The sequence below is a fragment of the Scomber japonicus genome, chromosome 19 (genome assembly GCF_027409825.1).
Source record: "Scomber japonicus isolate fScoJap1 chromosome 19, fScoJap1.pri, whole genome shotgun sequence".
NCBI classification, from domain to species: domain Eukaryota; kingdom Metazoa; phylum Chordata; class Actinopteri; order Scombriformes; family Scombridae; genus Scomber; species Scomber japonicus.
In genome coordinates, this window is record NC_070596.1 from 22896606 (window position 1) to 22921915 (window position 25310).

A 25310-nucleotide genomic window follows, 5' to 3' on the forward strand; every position below is an offset into this window, starting at 1 on the left:
TTCACTGGTGGATTTCTGCTACATTAAACCCAATCCAGCACTCACACATTTATCCCTAGATCCTCTTCTCACCTCTCTCTGCCCTCTTCTACTTCATTTCATGCCACTGCACCAACAGTATTCTCCTCGCCTCGGCTCTAGACCACATTTGTCATCATTTGCTTACTCTAAACCTTGTTATCTTCTTATTCTCATTTGGGGGGCCAAAATATCTTCTTTGCCACCATTTCATTTTCCCTTTCCTCCCCCCCGAGTCATTCCATCAATTCAATCCCTCTACCCTGTTGCTGAAGATTACATGCTTGTTGATCACGTGTGCACTCAAGCCCCTACAACATCCCAGTCACACACAGACACACTTTCTCTTTTAGAGCTAGTTAATTAATTGACAGAAAATGAATGGTATAAGAAAATGGAGTAATCTTTTAAGTCATTTTTCAAGCAGAAATGAGCAAATATTTGTCATTTCAGCTTCTCATATTTAACAATTTGCTCTTTCTTCTTATCATATATGAGAGCAAATTGGGTATCTTAAGTTTTTAGACTAGTAGTACAATCACTGTGGCCTATTAAAACATTCTGAATGCATTTTTTTCACATTTCATAGACAAAATAAATAATTGATTAATCCTGCAGATTTCATTGTGTTTAATTTATTCATCCACTCATTCATTCATTCATTGCCACACTGCATGAACTTCTCAGATGTCCTTTCATGTTATATGGGGCCTGCCTAGAGAAGTGATTAACTAGGGACAATAATCGAATGCCGAGTTACAGATTTTTCGCCAATCTGAAGAAAAACAACAGCAGTGCTTTCATTATGTTCATTGCAGCAGTATAATTAAGCAGAGGGAGAGCGCATGTTTCTCCCTCTCTCTGTTTGGCATCATTCCCCTTCTTGCCACATCATTTGCAATGTATCAGCATGATTTGGTGTCGATGGAGCAGAGCTTTTAGGGTAATAATGTATGTAGTCATATGAGTGCCATTAATAAAACTAGTAAGAAAATAAATGTGGAATATAAAGAGAAATAAATGTCACTGCTTCAGAAGTAAGGAGTCATCATTGTTTCTTTATAATTTAGTATCTATCTGAGTTACATAAGTTGAAGATGACAGAAAAACACACAATTAAACTTAATAAAATAATAACCAAATATGAAATAATTATAAGTACTTTCACACTTATTTGTTTTATCATATATTTTATTTATTAATTTTTACATAATGTCATTTATTTGGTGCTTTGGTGGGAACCTTTTAGTACGAACAACAGGAAGTATACGCAATGCGGACATGCACATGCAGACTTGTGCATTCTTCAAGATTGTACCACAAAACCTGATCAATGTCTGTATCAGCTCAGACATTTGACCAAGTCTCTCCGTGACATCTTCCTCCATCCTCAAAAAGTCTCTGTCTATATTCCCACATTGATCTATTCTTTCATTTATTTCTTTTTCTATTTCCACATTTGTATGTCACTCCTATGACTCCATAATAATGAGATGTTTTGAGCAGACTTCTTCTACCACTGTGCATTATTAAGCCGTATCCCACACAGGCTAGAATGGATTGAATGAACCCATCAATAGCATCTCAGAACTTAATGCCTCTGATTTGGTGGTGATTACAAAAGCAAAGCTTCACTGCATTATCTATTTCTACTTGAGATTATAATGAGAATTTTATTAATTCAAGAGCAATGTGGTGTTGTTTAGGTGCTTAAGCAGGGGTACATGTTGTGAAAAGGTTGATTTCTCCTGCCTTTATAAACAGAGTGCTCTTCTCTTGCTTCAAGGATGAAGATGGCTATTCAGTTTTGACATTGTAGCACCAAAACATTTTCTAAACTGATATCCAAGGTTAGACCTGCTGGTACACAGAGTCCCCAAAGTAGCTAAAGTAAATTAACTAAGAGGACTAAAGTCAGTCTTTTGAATGAGACTTGTTTTACTGCGTGTGCTGGTTATTCACTCTCACAAACAAAAAGCATCAATACAAGTTTAATGAAAGTCGATAGTGGTAAAGCATTTGAATAAATCTGTTTTTCTTATATATTTTAAGATGAAAATGTCTTCAAATTAATATGTTTCAAATTCAGACTTCAGAGAATTTACTGAATGAGCTGACTCTAGCTCAAAATTTGAATTTAGTGTCTGTAAGTGAACATCTACTGCAGCTGAGAGGGGGTCGGGGGGGGGGGGGGGGGGCGGGCAGTAGCACACGAGAAGCTCATTAGGGTGATTATATACTGCATTAAAGTATTGTTTGTACACTGAACAAATTAAGTGATGAACCCACCAAATATCCACTGATCCTTTCAGATTCAGCTAACAGCTGCACAGTCCTTCCATTGACTAGAAGAAAGCTTTTCAATGGAAGGTTCCATGATATTATGCTAATGTGCAATTATATTTCACATAGCCTTGATTCCACTTCTCAGCTCAGCACAGTTAGTAAACATTTTGCTTGTTATTTAAAGGAACAATGTGCATCCTTCATCCCTATAGTAAATAAACAGAATATGTGAGATTTACATTGTAACACCTGAGTCTGATGTTAGGTGTTGCTTTCCATGTAATCTAGGAAGCTTTGCTGTATATTGCTACTCTGATCACTTTACTGTCTGCGTGATTTGCAGCAGAATCATACCTGTAGATATCCTAGCGTTGTTGACACCTGCCCAGCTGGTGGTTTTTGGTGACTCAGTTGATGTTTAACCCTGCTGGGCTTTCTGTGAGCCGGGGCGAGTATGGCCAAGGGTCTCCTCTCTTTCATTCTCTCCCCGGGTAATGAGCTGTAATGGATAGGGCCTTGGGCGTGACAAGAATACCGAGGACCCCATCAAAGCAGCCCGCTGCGCATCCCTTTAGAGGACTGCTCAGTACGCATGCAAACACTCATTTACTCATTCATGCCTCTCTTTAATTTACTCCAGTCGCAGGCTTTTTAGTTATTTATCATGCACAGATAGAAAGTATGTAGCCTTCTTGAAGCATCATTATCTCTGTCTGAATTTAAAGAATATTTCATTTTATTCTAAAAACTGAAGGAGTAGAGGTGAAGCGTATGGTGAAAGAATTAAAGAGTCAGAAACAGCAGTGTTTTCCAGAGGTTGATGATCTATTGGGGTGGGCCATGTGCTGATGGAAAGCACTGACATATTAATCGCTTGAGATTTGGCTGCAGAACCCAATTGCATTCAAAGGCTAAGATCCAATTAGAGGAGTCATTTTTCTAGTCTGTACAGTGTGATGGCACATCACACTTTTCAATTAGTTTGTAGTTTCTAACACATCCTCTATAAAAGAAATGACAGGTGTAAAATTCAGCCCGGCAAAAACAACCTACAGTATAGTTATGTTTACACCATCTAGTGGCCGTACTAATGCACGCTGGCTTTTCAAATCCTTTCCAATTCACTGTTAAAAATGCTCAAATTAAATTGTGGTTAATGGTGTGACAACGCTGTGGTTAAGGTCTGGTTAAGTTTAGGCACAAACATGACTTGGTTACGATCATGGTTTATTTAGAATTATCACTTAAAAGATGGTTTATACCTCTGTCACCATGGTAACATTATTTAATGTACCAACTCACAGTTGGAAACTGGAAGCGAACAGTGGTCTCCTAACAAGGCAAAAATCGTCTCATCAGGTCACCTTATAATGACGTCATCTACATTACTTCCTCAGGTCAGTAAGTATTTTTTTGCAGGCTGGCAGTTTAAATGGTAAATGGTAAATGGACTGTGCTTATGTAGCGCTTCTCTAGTCATTATGACCACTCCAAGCACGAGAGCTATATGTCACATTCACCCATTCACACACATTCATACACTGATGGCAGCGGCTACCACGCTGGGTGCCAATCTGCTCATCAGCAGGAAACTAACCATTCATACACATTCACACACCGTTGGAGCAGCAACGGGAGCAAGTTGGGGTTAAGTCTCTTGCCCAAGGACACATCAACATGTGGACTGGAGGAGCCGGGGAATTGAACCACCAATCTTCCAATTGGTGGACGACCGCTCTACCTCCTGAACCCAGCCGCCCAGTTTAACCTGCATTTCCAGTTAGCTTTTAAAGATAGAAATAATGTTTGCACAAATAAAATAAAAAAGCATTTATTGGCAAATCAATTTTGGTGTCTCATCCAAATTAATTATATATCTTGAAAAGAACAACACACACACATAAGAGAGTTCAGTGGCTCTGACAGACCAGATAGTACTCAGTGACTCTTACAGACCCACTAAATTACCATAGCGATGACTCAAGATGCTTTTTCACCACTTTCACTTCACTAACAGGCCTCTCTGCCACTTTACTACTCACCGTCCCTCATTCATTTTGGTGGCGTATGTGTGTGTGGTGTCTGTGTTTTCATTCTGCCGTAGACTAATAAATGCCCATATATTGCAAAATCCAGGCCCTTCTCCCATATTTGCATCAGACATAGTGTGCATTTCTCTGGTACCAACTGACTTACAAGAAGTAGAAATGTGGAATAATCAGTTCCCTCATTCATATCACCATCATTATAAATAGTTGATGGAAGGAGTAGCAGTATTTAGTTTTTAGTTTATTTTTTGTTGAGCACAAAATAAAGCAAGTTTATGATCAAATTGAGTGATTCAGTGTGAAGATGGACATGTGAGGCACTTCCTTCCGTCTTCCTTCCAGAGGGAAGAGAATATCACTTAGAATAATACTCATATGGTAACAGGTGATATTAAGAGTTATAGTAAATTGAGATGTGCACAACATCATCATTTACTGAACTTACAGCACTTAAGGGAAGGACGATTTTTATCAGTTACCATCTGCCTATCTTGTCAGTTCAGATGATTTGCAAAACCTCTTTTCAAATTTCACCAGACTGATGAGTCACCCTCACTTCTGTTTCTGCGGATGCAAGCCAGCAGCGACCTGGATTACTCAATTGCACATCACAGGCAAACTAAGCTTTTTTCCATCTAAATTTGGACCGGTCCTTCTGAGTTTGCACGGACTGATCCAAGTCACAGCTAGCTCACTTTGCAGCAACAAAACACAGCGTGATGCTTATTACAGAGAGGCCAACCTTTCTAAACGCTCTGACTGTTCTGAGTAAACGTGTGCTCGAACCGGCTAAAGGAGATAAACAAATCACTTGACTACATGTCAGACTCCATCACCTCATGCAAGTCAGTGCACAATCCTTGTTCACAAGACTGCAGTTACTTATCTATCACCACAATGCACAAAAAAGCAATTGTTCATTCTTTTGGAATGGCCTTTCGGTCCGTGTTTGCAATGCTGCATCATTGGAAACCTTCAAGCCATAAAACTCATGTCTTGCCACTGTGTTGTGATTAGATCATCTGTGTTTTGTACTCTTTTTTTTAATGCTGTTATTTTTATTTTTATGTAGACATTTTATTTAAATAGTTATAAAGATGAAACCTTGGTGTGGAAGAGCACTTGAAACTTTGATTCAGCAATGATGAAGCTCGATGGGCTTCTGGTGTGTTTCCTTATCCACCGCTCACCGTGCCTCCAGACAGCGCCTCATCAAGGTCAGACTGTCGTGGTGTGTGTGGGTGTGTCTGTATTAAAGGACAGACAGTGTGACCCCTATCATTATAAGGAAAGTACAGGCAGGAATATTCAGGGAAAGTCTGGTCTATTGGTTCTGTAACATGTATGTATTCTGTATTATTATTTTATATACTTTATCATTGAAATCTTTCAGCCTTATTTTATTTATTGTATTTTAAGTCTTAAATGGCTCAAAGCATTAATATGAACATATAGTTTAGCATAGTAGGTATTTTCACATTCAACTAACAATTAATAATGGACACCGTTGGCGTTATACATTCATTCGTTTTGATAAATACTGACTTTTCGTTGCTCGGTCAAAACTATTGCTGTAATATTTACCTCATATGACTCAACGGAATTAAACTCAATTAAAAGAGAGGTTGGCAGTGTATGTGGCGTAACAGCAGCACAGCTCCACTGGTGCAGTCTGACCTAGTTAGAAACAAACATTTAAGCACCAAGGTGCCTAGCTGCCTGTTTACCTCTCTGCCTGCTCATAGCTCGTCCTGTCAGCATGTGACTGCATGGCTTACCTCGAAAGTCACAATTTTGTAATTACAAACAGGCTGTATTACAGTATTATCTCATGTCGCTCACATTAACATTTATAAAATAAGCACAATTAAATAAATAATACTACAATGAATGCTCCGTACATGGTGAATTGTAAATACAGGCACAAACGCTGTAGTAAAGGAGAGATGACATAGCACCAGACCGATCTCACTATGCCTTTTAAAAGGCAATGCTATCTGAGTGCTGTCATTGTGAGCCAGATTGCTTCTGGGTCAGACGCTTGGCTTTTTATTGTGCTTTTACAAAACCCTCTCAAATAGCTCCCTGCTCTCAGAATGCATTTGTGCCCTTTCTACTGAGCATGTTTTTCAATTTAATTACATTTAATTACAATTAACAATACCCTGTTACATAGTTTTGAGTCACTGTTCTTTACAGTACTGAACACCTTATTGACTACTTTGGAAAGTGCAACAAGCTGTAGACACAATATTTAAATGTTGCCACCTTATGAAGTTGCCTAACGATTGCCTAAATACACATCCATCAAATACAGAACGACATTAGCATCGATTTAAAGTCGTGTTTCTGGCCACCCAACAGATCTAATTCTAACATTCACTCTCCTTGTAGCTCTGCAGCTTCCTTCAGCAGCTAAATGCTCTCCTGTGTTCACCAATTAGTTTCCTAACTCTGTCACTTGGTGCTGGGCAGACAGGATAAAGTGGGTTTATCAGACCTTTTTGGCTCAAAGAGTGTTGAGACTGAACCAGAACAGTAAAATGACTGGCCTTAAAACCAAACCAATTAGTTTAAAGATGCTAAAATGCTCCAATATAGAGCTTAAAGGACTACTAATGGACTACAAGTGACACATACACATGCGTATTTACATTCACTGCCACTCATGTTCACCTGTGCAGATATAGAGTACATTTATAGACTAATATAACCTTCAAAGATACTTGGAAAATGGTGCTTTTTACAAATTAGGTTTTAACATAATTAGGGGACAAAGCTTAAATCTGATTTATGGGCAGCAGTTTGGATACACTGTTAAACACCCACCTAATTTCAATGATGGCCTAAAACTTGAAACTGATAATGGTTTGATTGTGAAAGATAATGTCATAGAGCAACCAGAGTGTCCTTGCATTACATTTTCATGTATGTTATGATAATAAATCAGGAGAGACTTGTTCATAGATACAAAACATTGTTGGTAAAAATTGATTATTTGGCGCCGAAAAGCTGGGGTCCATGCCCAGCTTTTTCCTGATGAACTCCAAGACTGGCCAGCAATGTGAAAAACTCGCCAAATCATCATGGCTTTGATTTTAGATGGAGTCTTGATACTGGTGGTGGTTGGGAAGGTGGTGATTGAATGTTGGCATCAGCAGCAGGAGCTGGGAGCAGCGTGCTACAAGTGCAGCTAATTGGACTGATAAAAGGGATGGTGATTAGCGATTGGCTCGTGTGTGGGAAGTGAGAGGAGTGGTAGCTTTAGGCTTACTTAATTGGATTAAGTGAACCAGAAAGAAGTTCCTTCCTAGATTTTAAAACTGATAGAATGATGGAGGGAAACAGTGTATATATGAATGGACAGGAGCCAAGAGGCATTACTGAGAGAAGTTATAAATGGAAAAGTCCTCCTGATAAAACCATCATTAAGCTCGATTTAGAAGAAGACCCTAAAAGCAGCCTGACATAACATCACAATCATTACAGTTACAGCCAAGCGTCTATTAACAGTGTGAACAGTGAGTAGAACATTGGGCATAAAAATAATACGCATTTCATTTCCTGTACTATAAAAAACTTCCCAGAGTACAAATCAGCAGGAAGGGATTTTTTTGGGGGTTGTTTTTTGACACATTTTAATCACATCAATTCAATTATCACCTTTCAGCTGAAAGTGGGAGTGCATACTGTGTGTCAATTCTATGTGCATATATCAAAATAGTTATTATCCACTGCACACTGCAGAAATAAAAGAAATATGTTGTACTAAAACAATTTACTCCAAATAAGTCTGGGTCATATGAAATTCAATCAAAATTTTCTCTAGCTTGGAGTTGATTCATTTTATTAGTTACCTTGCAAATGAATTCAATATATGACCCAACCCTTAACTGCAGATGTGAAATGTTTTTTGCTGCAATCTTTGCTTACATAACTTTAGTTGGTAAATGTATTTGCAACAGCGAGGCTGAGCTAGCACAGTGGACTTTTTGAATGACAGGTTTGAAATCCTCCTATACAGTTTCAAAAATATTGCTCACAAATGTGTGACTCTGGAGTGAACTACAAAAAAAAAAAAATCTTAATATAATGCAATAGAGAAAACCTCCAAACTTTTTGACACTTTAGCTGCAGGGCTTTTGCACCTGATTGCATCCAACACTGCTCTCACTGTAAGGATAAATAATTAATCTATAATCCAACAACAGTCCGTGCTGAGATTAAATAAAAATCAATGTTTGTGGGGCATCCACTAGTCAAGTAATACACATAACGCATTACCCACGCAGTGCCCCCTTTATTCCATTCAGGAACCTTTGTTGCATCCCACTCTTCCTCCCTGCCTTTTCTGCCTATGACTCCACTATCACTATTCAATACAATAATAAAAATAATATTTTTTAAGAAAATAATTTTGCAATGTTTTAGTCAGTACAAAAGCTTTTACAGATAAATTGTTTTATTCTCAGTGATCCTCTGAGACGGGCTTTAATGAGACTGTAATCATTTATCTACAGTTTTCACACTTTGCATCTAAGTTGTATTAATACTCACTGTAAAGACAACACCTCAGGGATTAACATGACAATATAAACCTCACCAGACTTTGTGTGCAATTATGATCACTTGTCACTAGAAATGTTAAAAGCAGAACTGTTATTTATAATCTTCAGGAGGAAACAGGTGGCAAGCTTCATGCTACTGATACTTTTCATAATTTTGTCATTTTTAAACATACAATGTGCCTGTGATAAGTGCTTTTGTTTAGGATGGGAGTGTACCCAGAGCTCTGTCCTTATATCCTAACACACCCTATTATGTGGGTTTTGTGTGTGTGTGTGCGTGTGTGTGTGTGTGTGTGTCATGTGTCCAGGAGAGTATAAGTGGTGAGGGTGATGTCATATTTGATGACATCATTGCAGACGTGCAGGGAGTGCAGATTAGTGGCCGTGGCTCTTTTGAACTAGCTCTCCACAGCTGCCCTGCCTTATCTGTGTGTCCTGCTCGGCCCTTTATCCCCTTGTGCCAGCTCTGCCAGTGTGTACGCTCTAGAAATAGCCTCAGTCTAACCCCTATCTCCTATGCCAGTCTACCAATCCCAGCTCAAATTGAGCATGGTAAAACCCTCCCACCCGCATTCCAGTCTCACTACTACCAACCCTTTGGCTGGCCCCATCGGCCAAGTCACTTTGCCAAAACTGAGCTTCAGCTTCATATATACAGTATTTTTTTTTTTCCTGTCTGAGCCCCTGCATGAGTCCTAGTCTTCATGCTGAACCAAGCCCACACTCTGAGCTTGGTTGACATCACATGCAAACACACACCCACTCACACCCCACCCCAGTCCCAACAACAGCAGTGGCAGGACCAGCAGTAGTGGCTGACAGGGAAAGCCGCACACCTCGCACCAGAGTTGACAGGACAAAGAGCACAAACACACTCCCACTGGAGCAACACAAGGGGGGGTGGGGGGGGGCAGGGCCAAGCTAGGCTGCACCACACACACATACATGTGATCCCCTGCACACCATATGCAGGCTCCTCCCTGCGCAAGGAGACAGAGATGGGAGGTGCAGTCAATCACTGACAGAGGAAGGGAGAGGTTTAGAGCTAGAGTTAGTAAGAGGGGGAGAGACAGCAGAGGAGAAGAGGGGGAAAATCGCTACCATTCCCAAATCAGAGTCAAGTGTCAGGGTACCCTTATGTTCATTCATGCAGAGTGAAGGAAAACAAAAAGAGGAGAGAATCGAGTGTGTCCCATTTCAGAGACAGCACAGGAAGTAGGGCATGCTCTGTACAGGGTGAGCAAGAGAGGGTGGGAGAAAGAGAAAGGAGGAGAAGGGGCAGCGAGAGAGAGAGAGAGAGAGAGCACTGTAGCGCTTATTCTCCACCCCTTGCCTTAAAGCAGCAGCAGGAGGAAAGAGGGAAGGAGTCAGGGAGAGAAGGAGGAAGAGAACCACAAGTAAAAGAAGAAGAGAGGCGAGCAGCAGTCTGCATCGGCAGCAGGAGGAGAAAAAAAATGGAGCTTTGAAAGCGCCTCTGCCCTCATCCATCCCTGCCTTTCTTTTTTTTTTTTTCTCTCTCTCTCTCTCCTCTTGTTCTGGCTCAGCATTGGTTTCTCTCTCCGCCTGCCTTCGATTGTTCTGTGGAATTCTGACAATGCCTGGTGAGTGTTATCCTGCTTTTTACATGTCACTCGCTGTCCTTTGTGTGTTGGTTTGCTTGGGTTCATGCAGTGGATGATTTTTTTTTTTTTTTTTTTGTGAATGTGTGGCCACGAATAGAAATGTGGACTCTGCTTGTAGAGGATGCTTCATTGAGACTGTTTACACTCCTCTGCCTCTGTGTGCTGTTTATACTCCAGCTGTGCTGTCCTGTTCTTTCTTTGCTTCTCTCTATCAGTGACAATGCAAGGGAGGCTGCTCTCCTGAACACACACATACACACATACACACACACACACACACACACACACACACGCACGCATATTACTACATCCAGCGTAAATTCAGGACACTCAGTCATTATTATATAATTGCTTCAACTCCCAAATGGCTTTCATTCATAGTATGTTTGATATTAAACACCAGAGATGGGGATCCAGAGATGGGATTTTGATTGTGAGTGCTGACCATATTCTAAATGTAGCAACATCACACAAAGCTGGCCTGTGTGACGGAGGGCAGCCAGCTAACACAAATCAGATGACTGGGCCATGCTGTGAGGTCAGCTGCTGATTTAGGCTGGCATGCACAGTCCAAGTCGTATGGTGGAGGCAATTAACAGATTGAAGAGGCGATTGTGTGGCCCAAGGAGAGGGAGTTTGAGAGCCTCAGAGTGCAACAGCTCTTTTCATTGTAGAAACATTATCTTGTCTGCATAAGGGAGGAAGAGATGATTGGAAAGGCTACTCTTGGTGGTTAGTCATCATTTTGTCAAAGCTTCAGTGAGTAAGTATTTGTAATCTGCTATGCTCTAATATTCTTAGTTATGTCATTTTAAGAAATTGGATTAAGTCTACCAGTACAAATTAAGATGTCAGCTGCCCAGTTTTATTTACATTTGATTTAAATGAATTTCTAGATCATGATTTGAGGTTTTCCGCAAATATTCATGGTCCAGTTAATGCAGCATATACAGTTGCAGCAGTAATCACATAAATCACACCGTACACGCTACTTCCATGCATGACATTACACAGCAGCCACACATCAAGAATTAATTCATGGTTATTTATTTTAGACATTACTTATTAAGGAGATGAAGAAATATAAACAGGGAGGATGTCAGCGCTTGTTCAAACTTCCCTGCCAAATTATGTGGGAAGAGTAAAATAGTTTCCGTTGCAGAGCAGCATCCAACCAAACAATTATTTTCCTCGGAGGTGGCTTTCACGGGAAAAAGCCATCTTTGGTTTAGTAAACACACAAATGATAGTTTGATGGTTTTCCCTTCCCATCTCCCCATGTTTACTGCAGTATGTAGATATATTTCAGTGTGAGAGCTCAGCTGGTGGTCCTCTTGTTTGTAGTGTGCTGTTGAGCCCTCCAGAAAAAAAAAACGGAGCTTGACTTCTACATATTATGCTACGAGTATTTGTGTCAGCCTGTGTTTGTATGCAGTAACAGTGTGATTCCTGTTTTTTTTCCCCTGCCCTGGGGTGCTGCATCTGCTTGCATGCATGAGCAAACGTTTTTTGCGCGCATTGATATATGTACACGTACTGTATGCAGATATGCATATGTTTCTAAGCGGGTGTATTCCAACAATCCTGCTTGCGAACCAGTAACCAAGAGAAGGGATGGCAGAAGGAGAAATAGAGCTGGTTATAATTTTTACCGACTTACAGTAGATACTTTATGTAGATGGAGCAAGAGGGAGAGATGATTCGAACAAACGTTAGGTGAAGAAACTGTGCGGAAGAGGAAGCCAATAAGATGACTGAAAGAACTGACAGCCTGCACTTTATGCTCCAATATGTTGTGTACTAGTTCATTCTGGGTGACTAATTCTGTTATGCAATATTCATTCACCTTCCAGGATGTTGCTCTCAACTTCTGCTCTTGGACTGACCTTATGTAAGCTACAACTTCCATATTATGAAATTAAACATAATGGTAAATATATACAAGCATATATTCATAACCCAGTCCTTGATATGTATGTATGCACCAAGGGGCAAAAATAAATGCAGATGTTGCTATTGTACCGTATATTTCTGCTACTCCTTCCCATCTCTTTGACTCATTTTGAGTTGCTTTGTCTCTGTGTAATTACTCTAGATCATACATCATCTCTGGGATGTCCATTGATTTACTGAGAGCTGATGAAGTGGAGCAGAGCATTTGATCAGACACATGTAGAGGGAAGGGAGGAGCGAGCCAGGGCTGCACCCTGGGGCTATTCGACTGGGGGTCAAGAGGTCTGCACCATTGGCGGTTTAGTGAAGAGGGGGGAGGGGGAAACAGCCACAGTTTAACGCTTAATCAACAACATTTAATCAAGATCACAAGACCACACAGTCATGAACATCCAAGAAAGTATTGCTCAGGACTAGTGTGAGTGTGTTGTCTATGATTCAAGCTATTCTTTATTTTCTAATGTATTATTTGCAACTTTAATGTGCAACTTACATGTTTAGTGTTTATAAATGCAGCAGTAATAGTCAGGGGTTGTCCTGTATTTTAATTTAATTTAATTTAAAAGAAGAGGTCAGAATTGGCAATTGGAGTTTGTCTTACACATGTTAAATGCTTTATTTGAAACCAAACCATTACATTCCAGTACAAAGGGCTCAAATATTTGCAGGAGTTTACAGACAAAAACACATTTAGGTTGGTTTTAGTCAAAATAGTCAATTTGAAAATTATTTCAAATGGAAAATTCAAATGTATTCTGAGCATGAGACAAAGAGAGAATAACATGCTTATAAAAAAAAAGTCAAATTTCAAAGGGTTTTTATTCAATTAGTCTAATGCTTTCAAATTTGTGATGTGCGTCAGCAAATTGGATGGTAGAATGTCAGCATAGCCTTTCTGAATGAAAAATGGTTGAAGTAGTTTGCGTCAAAGACATTGACTTGCATTATTCTGGCTCTCCTCAAGCCTGCCTGCCTGAGAGAGGATGAAAGAGGAGCATATGCTCATGATGGGCCAGCGATCTGCGTTGTCAATAATTGAATCACTCATTCGCTCTCTGCTGCCCTGAAGGCTGTAGCACACAGTCAATAGTATCAACAGGAGAAGAGAGATCTCAAGCCGCAGTTTTACTTGTCTTCTTCTGTCCTCTCGTCCTTATATCTCTGTATTCATATCTTTCTTTCTCGCTATCAAACCCACTGGAGTGCTGATGTCACTGGTGATGTCACTGATAGCACAGTTATTGTCTGTGTAACTGATATGGCATATTCCTTTGTGCCATAAACCTTAGGGTTTGGTTACCTGCAAAAAGTATCTGTAACACAACTGTAGGTTGGAAGCAGGTGAAATCAACAGAAGAAGGAAAATAAAACAGAAATGTAAATTAAAAAATATATATTTTAAATATTTAAATCAGCTGAATATCAAGCCCAATTAGTCACAATGATTTTGTTTTTAATTTGAATGCTCATAACACAACCTTCAACCCTCAGTTCACATCTGGTCAAGTAAGAGGAATTCACTGGTGAACTAGCAGCTAGCAGATCACAAATGATGCCATGAACATAACAAAAAAAGCCAATGGTGAATACAGGATTGTGGACAATACATTATCGAAGGCCAAGTTGGACATACAGGAGAAATGTGTTGTGGTAAGAGACTGTGAGAATAACATTGTGGCTTTGCTGCTTGTAAAAGTACCAAAATATATTAGCTTTTCATGGCCACAGACTAGGTCAGAGAGTATTGAGCGATAACCAACAGATTGCTGGTTTTGGTCATTTCACAGGTTTTGTTTACAGTATGAAAAATGTATACTGTAATAATGCCGGTCCTATCCTTCACCACTGGATCTGTGAAGATATTCCATTACATTGATGCAACAATTCTCAAAATCTAATACAGCCATATATTACAATATATAATATGCAGTGTAATGGAACCAGATATATTAAAGGGATTGTTATCTCGGTATTGATGGTGTGGCAAACCCCGGATGTTTTAGCAGCTCATGGTATATAATGTAATTTTCCCCAACCCAACTATATATAAGACAGATTACATTTTTAAATTTAACAGCAGAGGTGTTTAATGAAACTTAATCACTTCCAAGTTAGATGTAGTGCCGTAACATTAATCGTTATTATTCTTGGTCTTGCAGTCCTCCTCATTGCAGTAATATTAATATTCTCTCTGCTTTAGTCACTGGAGTGTTGATGCGAGCTCCATCCATGAGCCCCTCTCAGTCTTGTCAGTCTCTTCATTTGCTCCTTGCTGTCTTTATTCATCCCCTCTGCCCTCTTCTTCCTTGCCCTCTATCAACATATACTTGTCCAACATGTCTCACCATTCGCCACCCACCTCCCTGAGATATAGACTTGTGGAAGCTTGCCTGGAATGCACTGTATCCACCAACTAGTTTTTTTCTGCTCTCCTCCCTTCTTTTCTTTACCTCTGTGCAAGCAGGTGGTGCTCTACTAAGCAGGTTAGTGTTTAGCAGGGGAATAACTTCTCAGAAGCGAGGCCTCTCAGGGACTGCCTGCAGACAAAGTTAGCCGAGAGGAGGCTATCTTCTCCCACCTTCTCTCATGACCCCGTCCTGTTGCTGTCTGCTGCTGTACACTTGGCTCGTGACCTCGCACATGCTCGCCCACACACTCCTTGGCACGATTTAACATGGATTTTTCTCACAATATGACATAGAATACAGATGCATTTTTTTCTTTGTGTGCACGGAAAGTTTGTCTCCACACACTAATGCACCTAAACACATGCAAAATGTAAAACTCATGCAGCCACATGACTCACAAAGAACAGAAGGCCATTGTTCAAAATCCATTTTCCTATGAATAATGAAGATTTTTGAGATAATCTGTCTGCGTTCCTCTCCTGCTACAGTCATTACTAACAAACATATACCACAGACAAAATAGCATTGCCTTGTTCCATATTATATTTGGGAACAGTCACACTCTAAACAACCCTATGACGTTTGATATTATCTCAACCCAGACCAGAGGAATGAGGAAATCCCCCAGAGTATTTAGTCTCCAGCCTTCGCCTCAGCTTTGTAGTTAACCTTTAACCAGCCATTCTCCAAAACAGCAAGGCATGCATGTCTGTTTACTCGTGATAAGAGCAAGCAATTCTAATCCATTGCATCGAGGCCAGCGAGTACATTAAACCTCCTCCAGTTTAACCACCCAAATGATACTTCAATTGTTTGGGAGTTGAAGAACTGGTCCACCTGTGGGGTCCAAAGACCTTCCTGCTGCTAAGTTCACAATTAATTCCATTGTTGTGGTAGGCGACTGCTTTGGCCACCGCTACCAGCTTTTTACATAATGACGTCAGAGTCATTTCTGCAGACTGTTAAATGATTGAGCTCAATTATTCCCCTGTCGTCCAGGAAGCATTTTAATAAGGCATACTGAAATTGGTGCATGTCAAACTGGACCTGTTTCCATGTAACACTTTCTGAGGCGATGACTGGCATTTGGCTTTGACTCTTTTTTTTGTGTGTGGAGCTCAAACACTCTGAATTGAAGAGTGTTCTGACAGCATGTCTCAGCTGTGACATCAGTCTTCCCTTACATGGTCGCCAGCTGTGTGAAAACAACTACAAGATACATCTGGTTGTGTGTCTCCTCCCCAAACCTGGCTGGCCTCATTTTCTCGTCTTCTTTCTCATTCCCTCATTCCTTTTTTTTTTTTTTTACTTGGCCTTCCTCCTTTTTTTTTTCTTTTTCCTCCCTTTTCCTGGAGTCCTTCTCCCCGCGCCAAGGACCCAAGCATTTTCCCACAGAGCGTGGTGCTGAAGGCTGAGCCATTGTTTCCCGCTACAGGGAAACGAGGGGGGAGGAGGGGGGCAAGCTGACTTCCTGGCTGCCAACTTGGGGTCTATGTCAGTGTGAGAAAAAGCAGGGGAGACAGATCTGATGATGACAGAGCAACTGTATCCCAGGGACTGACTTGAGCTTTAAAGATATAGATTTTTCTGTATATCACAGAGAGCAGCACCTAAATATCTTCATAACAAGCTGTCACAAAAGGCTGTCACCCCTCCTGTGGTTTCATTTGATGTCCCTCTATCAAGAACAAAGAAAGTAGGAGTCAGCTCCAACCTTTAATAGAAATAGTACAGGAGATTAAAAAAAAGGAGATAAAAGAAAAAAACATGCCCACAAAATACAAAAAACCTGTGGCTGTATACTTACATGAAAGTATTCTCTTACTTCTTTTATTCTATCACTTCTATTCTTACTGTCACAGGTCCATGTCATGATAGGGTTTATACATTACTTCATCACAATATAATGTTACTTTTGGAGTATGAGCAGGCTTGTCCTAAATAACAGCACTGTCATTTTAAATGGGATGTGGAGAGGGGTGTGTTCGCAGCAACAGACATCCTTTGGGAGCGGTGTGGTGTAACTCAGAGGGCAGAGGCTCCAGCCACGTTCCCATAGACTCAAAAATAGTCGGGGAAAACACTGAGAGCAGCCACTAGTGAGGAATGCGACGAAAAGTGAAGTTGTACGTTTTGGGGATCCGGCTTGGAGAAGTTCTGCTGGACCATGTTTCACATATTCAGTAGATCGTAAGTGTCTTTTTTTTTTGTTTTAACGCTTTATTCATGAGTGTCTTGTTACTGTAGATGGTTAGAGCACAGCTGCACGTTGTGGTTTATGGAAACATCTGTGTCTGCGTCCACACAGGGTTCACTCAGGACTGTATAATGGCTGCAAGTAACTATTTTTTTAGCTTCATAAATGCCATAAAGTACTTTCTGTATGAAGTATGAATGTATAGAAAGGTCAGGATAGTTAATTAAAAAGAGGAAAAGTACAGTACAGCTGGATAGTTGGGGAAGAAGGTGCTGAGAGAAAAAGGAGGACACGTTAAGACTCGAACATGAAAACTATTCAGTGCCAGAGGCAAATCTGGGCTTTGGAGTGCAAATAGGATCTCAGTATTGACAGCACGCTCTACAATTTAGAGGCAATTATGTGCTAAAGAAACCTCACCTGTCTAGATCTGATATTAATGAAAATGTGAAACTGTGAAACCCAGAACAAAGTGGGAAAAGTTGTGTTTCTTTTAAGCACCATAGGCTAGATATTGTATTTGCAATCAGAGTTTTTGCCATGTGTGTGGGAAGAGATCCTCTGCCCTCTTTTTCTCCTTGTGAACTTGAGTGTTTGCCTGTTTCTTTGTCCAATGCCACGGGGGTGTTTGAATATTCAGGTCAAGAAGTGAAAAACACACTTCCTCATCTCTTCTACTTTTTTTTTAATGCTCATATAGATAATCAGTTCCCCGAGCACTTAAATAGTTATGCAAGAATTAAAGAGAAAAAGCTTTCTTGCTTATAACTCATTTATGTTTTCTTTGAATTGTGCCAAACAAATTGGAATGATAATTACACTTTTTCTCGGAAACATATATGAGCACAGCAGCAACATGTAAGCTTACACACAGGCACATTAGCGCAGATGCATACACACCATTTCCCTGATCCTGACCTTGGTGTGCTTTAAGTATTCTCAGCCTCGTGGTCACGGCTAAATCATACTTGCTGATATGTGACTTCTTCTTGTCTCCTCCTAATAGACTATTATTGTGTCTGTGGCACTTTCTGCTTAAAGCATACTTATAATTCCACAGCTAATGTAAGTAAATTAAAAATCAATGATGGCTAATGAGGAACAAGAACTGGGAAATGCTTAACTCAAAGTAGAAAGGATGTATTGTGTGAGTGTATATGCTATTGGGGGTGGTGGTGTTAGTAGCAGTAGTATATAACCAGTATATAACCAGGTTTATAGTGTGATACTTTGCTGATTCATGCCATGAAATTGTCTTTTCTCCTGCTCTCTTCTGGTAAAGTTAGGTTATACAATTGAAGGACAGTCCTCTCAAACCCTTCTGACACCTCAGCGCCCTTCAGGGTTTGACAGTAAGAATTACTGGATAGCCTGGAGCCAGAGGATAAGTCATTTAATTGGACAGACATTGGCCCAGTTAGGCCAGCGTTTTCACTATCCCCTGTCCTGCTATGGTGATGATAACTATATCATCTTCAACTGCTGCCCCTACTCTTCTCACTGCTGTGATATATCAGTGCAGGATTTAATGAGTGGATATGGTGCCTCATAAGTACTTTGAATTACAAAGTGAAAAGTAAAAAGATGTTTCTTTTGTTGTAAAAATCTGTTTTCTTAGGTTTTAAATAATGAATCGAGCCTGACCTGTTAAGGTTGTCTGTTAGCAGTTTCAAAGTGTATTTAGTTGGCTGATTTTTTAAATGCACCTATAATTATCACAAACACATACTCAGGAGCCAGCTATTATCTAACACATATTTGAGAAAATCAGATGTGCGATTCATTCAGGGCTGATTAATGTCCTTGCATTAAGGATAAATCAGTTATATAACAGTGTATATTGTTCAGTAGCTAGTTTGCTACTGTATTATAAAATATAAAAAAAGAAATAAGAGCTACAGAATATATAGTAATAAGGTTAAATCAATAAGTTAATGCAATGTATTGATTCGGTATAGTTCATTTTGTTTGCTGATGAAATAATCAATCCCTGAACTATGACCTCATCATTCCTCACTCCCAATTTATTATTCATAATGTCAGTTAAGTAAATCATTTATAATGTTAGTGTTTCATTTTTCTTTTGAACTTTGCATTTTGTGTTATTTTTCCAGTTCACATACACAGAAAAAAGCTTCTTCCATCTTATCCAGCTGGTAAAAACCCTTAATAATTAACTTCAGTAATGAAGTTATGTAGGACAGAGATTAAAAAAAGAGGACTCAAGCTGCAGGGTGCACAATTAACTTTATTTGTCCACCATCCAATGGCTAATGAATGTTCAGAATTTACCAACCACTTAATAGATTATCATTGTTTTTTGTTGGCTGGTGTGAAGCAAGTCTACCAGCCAACTGCATATTGTACCAGCATTTGGCTGGTGGCTGGTGGCTGGTGTTAATTGTGTGCCCTGTGAAGCTCTTTTTCAATTCTCCTGCTCAGTCGTCCAAGAAAAACTGAATTATGTATATAGAAATATATAATTAAGTTTAAAGGGCATGTTAGAGTTGTAAAGTCAGTCTTGAATGCCTGTGTGTACATTGATGGAGTTGTTGATCACTGTAATTGTTCCTCCTGTACATACTGGTCAGACATTCCTAACACAATTTCATAATAGATGGGGTGAGATGATAAGAGAGAGCTGCAATGATTAGTCAATTAATCAATTATTCTATTGACAAAACATTAATCACCAGCTGTTTTAATCTATGCCAAAATGATCTGGTTTCATCCTCTCGAATGAACATAAAATAATACAAATGAATATTTTCTGGTTTCTTGGGCTTCCTTGGGATTTGGGAAACAGAAAGTGGTGAAAAAAAGTGTCAATCCCTGACATTTTTTAGAATAAACAATTGATTAAACAAGAAAATTATTGACATGTTAACCAATAATGAAAATAGAAATATAGCTAGTATGAGGCCAACTGCAAATACAGTACCCGTCTTTTAGCTTACGTATGGGAATATAATTTAAGGTCTTTTAAAACCATTGTTGGGATGTAAGCACTTGGCATATTTGCTTGTTCTGAAAATACAGTGTATGACATTTCAGTGCAATAAATTATTCATCTGTCATGTGTGAGGCATTACTGTGACACAGTTTCTAAAGGCAAAAAGCATTTTAAAGAGCTCACAGATGCACCTGCACACTGTTTCATCCGCTGTGGTATCTTCTGTCCCTCCCATTCCTGGCAGCGTAGTGTGTGAGTGTGTGTGAGTGTGTGTGTGTGTGTGTGTGTGTGTGTGTGTGTGTAGGTAAGTCGGCAAACTGTGCCAAGCAGGGACATGAAGTTGCGAGACAGAGTATTCCGCCAGCCTGTATGACAAAAATAAATAGTGTGTATTCTCATGAAGCCATTTTCAATCAGTTATGCTTTTCTTGCATGTAACAAAGTGCATTGTTTAAATTATCAATATACCAATCATACTGTATTGTTGAGTTCCCAGAAGGCCATTAGTCATGTGTGTGAGATTTGACCTTTGTCCTCTGTCCTTAGCTTCTACTTTAAGAGTCACTCATTAGTGAGACCTTTGACCTCATTATAATTTCTCTGTCATTTTAGTGTTTTGACAAACAGCCACAGGCAGGCATTCGTTAGGTGTAACGAAGTCTGTTGTACTGTAGAAGCTACATAATGTGCTCCGATGACCCTTTGACTCTTGGCTCTTAAATCTCCCTTGAGAAGAGAAGTAAGATGATTAAGAAGGATTTACCACATGTGTCACATCCTGCAGTGCTTGGCACAAATTATTACCCAGATGAAATCATCACAACTGTTAAAAACTAACTTTCCGCTCAGATCATCGCAGGTAATCGGCATGCGATGTTTTGCAGCTGCTAGTGTGATCTCCTCCATCCAGTGGTTGTATTCTCGGCCAGCTGTCCTGTTGTCTCTCTCTTTCTCTCAGCGCATGACTTCAGAGCCCAAACCCCAGCCGTCCCCTCTCCACGGCAGCTCTTCAGCGCTATGTATCGGTCTCCTGCAGTGAGTGTCCTAGCAGATGTTACACAGAATTACCTCCCAGCCTAGCAGGGAGTCTGCACTCTCACTGTAATCAAGCTGTGCCTGCGTGTGTATATGTATGTGTGTTACCAGACAGCCTGGCTCGGTTGCTGTGTTAGCTCTTCCAACAGTTGTTCTCCAACCACCTGATCTCAGTAACCAGCCAAGCTTTCCCACAATGTAGTGTGTCTGCCAGTGCTCTGAGTCAGGCATCCCCACAGACTCCTAAAAAAGGGAAGGAGCCTGGATCATTTAGGAGTTACTAAATGCAACCCCCCCCTCCTTTCCTGTGTATGTGTGTTTCTTTAGCGGGGAGGGGTGTGCGAGTGTTTGCATGTGTCTCATTCTTGCCTTTAAAAGCTTCCTTCCGCCCTGTAAATGAAAGGCTGCCTTTGTGAGAAGGATTCCCTCTATACTTTAAGCTAATGTGTGCTCTCATCTATAGGTCCCTTAGATTTCTACACATTAGTGGTCACACCATAGCTTCAGTTTTTACCCCCTCTTGTTTGGTGCAGTAAAGCCTGGGGCAGTGTCTCTCTCTTCCCTTCTTTCCAGTGTAATCTCTCTTTTGTCTTGTGTGCATTAGACCGCTGGCAGTATAAGAGCTGAAAGAGGCAAAGCCGTCAACCGGCACAGGTGCTGCAAAGCAAAGCACTAATGCACTAGATATGGACCAACTTAGTCTTGACTGTGCCCACTCATCTATGTTGCCCATCTGTCTAAATGAACATTTTTGCTTTTTTTTCCCTTTTGCTGTCATTATCACTTTCATAACCATACGGCAAAGCCAATCAGGCCTCCCAGAGGTCACGGATGGATGAGCAGAAAGGGAGCTTTTGATTGAGAGTGTCAGCCTAGATGTGATGTGTGGAAATTTTCCTCTTAGGGGTTATTGGCAGAGGGACCAGTAGCAGGGCTGTCACATTAGCTGCTGCATCCCAGGCTGACTCCCCCCGTCCATCTCAACCTGTCTTCGTCTCCAGAGATCATTCTTTTCCTGCAGTGTGTCTGACTTTGACAGTGAATGAGGTTCGCACTGCTATTCTGTTGACTGAATCTTCTTGCTGACCTGATTGGTGTTTGGGCTCCAAGGCTTGTAGCCACATGTCAGTGGTTCAGCTCACACATCCACTGTTCTGCACCAGCAGCAACTGACAGGATCCCCCTCGTCTCTTTCCTTTTGCCCATCCACGACTACTCCTCTTTCAGTCTATCGCCATGGGCCAGACATTTGTTTTGTTTTGTTGTCTATATTCTCTCCCAACCCATCACCTGCCTGTTCACTTCAGTGCAGATGACAATCGACAGATGGCAGGTAGATGCAGAAAAACACATTTTCACAGAATTACTAAAACACAGATTCCATTGTCTTGCTGAAATACACGAGAAAACAATCCTGCAAACAAACAACTCTCTGAGCTGATAGTGCCTCGTTATTCATGCCGAGCACCGAGAAATACCAACCACATCTGCTTGGATCAAATGAGCGATCAGGCCCGTGACAGAGTACTCTGCAATGTGACAGACACTTAGTTGTTTCACCACGGCCTGTGGTCCTTTCCACTGAGTCAGCGACAAAGCAGTGGGAATAATGGACACTTCATTGTGTGAGGCTCGATGCATGAATAATGGCTTATTTGTCCGGTTGCCTGTCTCTGCAGTGCATGTGTTTCATAATCAAGCTTGAACAATTACTGTGTGATTGTCTGCTCACAGTATGTGTTTTGCTGTTAACTGTGATGTTTTTTTTCACTTTGATATTTGAGTTAGGGCTCAGGTGCTCGCAAAGTGCTCAATGTTGTTGGCTGGCTGGAGTGTTTTTTGGTTTGGTTTGGAATGCCAGCTGTTAGGAGAACGCTGCAAGGACAAATTTGTTGAAAACTTTGCAACCTCGCCCCAAGCACAATATTACAAACCCCTTGTCTTTCCACTGTGCCACAGTTCGTTATCAATCATCCGGTTGCCAAGCTCGTTAAGACCAGATTTGTCTCTAACACTGTAGTTGTGATATTCATGCTTGTTCTTGTATCATGGAAAACATGTTAATGATATACAGACTAAACCAAAATGAAGCATCTTAGTAAAGTGTTGTCTCTATAACTGCTTCCATACTCCACATCTCTGGAGCTCTACTTTAGAGATGAACACCATTTTCTCAAAAAAATATCCTCTCATTGTTGATGATGATGGTAGAGAGTGCTGTCTCACACATTGCTCCCATAGGTGTTAAATTGGGTTGAGATCTGGTGACAGTCTGTCATCTGTGAAGCCCGCAGTGTATGATTCACGTCATTTTCATACTCATCAATTTAACCAAGAACCCCTCAAGCCTTGTAGCCAAGTCATCTGCATTCATAATGTTCCTTAACTCATTTATTCAGTTTTTCCCCCTTAATTTAAAATGACATTATATCTACATTGCAGACTATCTGTAAGTTGATCACTACAGTAATTTAATTTATTTCCACAGGAATAAGTTATGTGTTGTCAAAAAATTGTGAGTGCACTAATTTATCCTCTAACTTATTGATATGCCTGCCCATTAGCACTCCTTACAGCACATGTTTACTAGCAAAAACAACAGTTTTTTGACCTTGCAGGTAGTATCAGGTAGTTCTTGGGTAATTCTCGTTCAATATATCATTGTGCAGACAGCCTCTTTCTCCTTCAGCTCATGTTTACTCTTGTGTTTCATGTGTTTTATTGGGTTGAGAGCATTATGGATGATCAAAAGTTAACAAGTGATTGCTGTGCCAGTCTGCAAGTGGAAGGTGTATTGATTGGTGTAAATGCCGGTCTGAAGGCAAAGCAGAAGGCCGTGTAAACACTGTGCAGTGCAATAACCACAGTAAACACTGATAGCAAGAGGACTTCATCAGACCACTTATCTCTTAATTCTAACACTTGTTTTTTTAGGTTGTGAAAAGCTTTAGCTTTTGGACATCAGGTTTAATGTTCCTGTTTTTTATTACAGTAACGTGAGTTGTAGCACAACACAAAGAGGGTATTACTCGCTATGTGGAGATTAGCACCACTTCACATGGAATTTAACGTGCTGTTGTTGTAGTTCATGTGATTTGTAGTGAAACAATGTGTACTCTTGCAGGATGTAGAGTTTCAAAGCGCTGTTATTTGGATGTGCAGTACATTAATTCAACCTATATTGGGCTATCAGTACAAACATAGTCCCCAGTGGTGTAGCCAGCTAGCCAACGAGTCAGTGTGTTAGAAGTCTAAGTGCTCTGACGCCTATATAGGCCTGAGGTCTATATCAGATCCCAGACAGGCTATCAGATGAACTCTCTTTACGGGATGCAGAGACAAAGCTCACTGGGTGCAGCCCAGACACACTCAGAATCCATTACTCTGCTCAGCTCTCCCGGCACTTACTCCTAACTGAGTTTCTATTGAACCTTAGCAGGACACAGTGCGTGGAGTTCTCAGACTGCTGCTGATAGGATTTGGACTAATGCAGTGACTACATTCCAAAATGGTGAATTTTCGTCTGAATCACCAAAATCGAAATGTAAAAGATAAGTTGAAGATCTGCTTTATTTAACTGTTGCAGCGTCTTGCCTTCACCAAGAAAAGAGTTTTTGAGGGTGTTTTCACTCGTCATCACTCCTCGTTTCAGACTCATTTTAAGTTACAGGACAAGCAGGTTATATAGTCAATAGGAGCATTTCCTCTTTTTATGCTCATCTTCAACTTGTGTATTTTAAAAAACTGATGTTAAATTGTAGAATTATGTAATATTCCTGGAAATCTTGCAACAACAAAAATGTGTAGAGTCAACTAAGGTTGAAAAATTGGCATACTGAAAAGGGAAATATGTTATAAAGGCTGACAGAAGCATATTTAATTCTCACTATCACTGATAAAAAACACCACAACTACAAATGCCGTTTAGGTGGGAAGCAGCAAGGAAATGCCATAATGTTCCTGGTGCTCCATTAATTATGTAACCTTGTCACATATTTTCAAATGTATTTACATAAATATGCCTAATGGAAACACGCACCAGTTCACACTTATCTTGCTGAAATTTCAGTAATTGTAATGGGGAAAAAAATGCAAATATACTCTCACACAAGCAGACCTTTATGTGTCCAAACATGAGGCATTATAGATATAGTACAGTGCTCTTTGCAACATCTCATGTAATTCTGACAAGGTCTTTACTAAGACTGTTGTTCATGGCTCG

The 25310-nt window shown here is 40.2% G+C and overlaps 1 protein-coding gene across 4 annotated transcripts in view; it reads left to right on the forward strand.

Moving 5' to 3' along the window:
• The window catches only part of dab2ipb (DAB2 interacting protein b), a 99446-nt gene that overhangs the window by 31084 nt on the left and 43052 nt on the right, over window positions 1–25310 (forward strand). The window contains exon 1 of one of the 4 annotated variants that reach the window (XM_053339626.1): window positions 10458–10521. The exons of the other annotated variants lie outside the window; for them this stretch is intronic. The gene's annotated coding sequence lies outside the window, so the exon portion shown is untranslated. Of the gene's footprint in view, window positions 1–10457; window positions 10522–25310 lie in introns of those variants that run through there. 4 annotated transcript variants of the gene reach the window in all.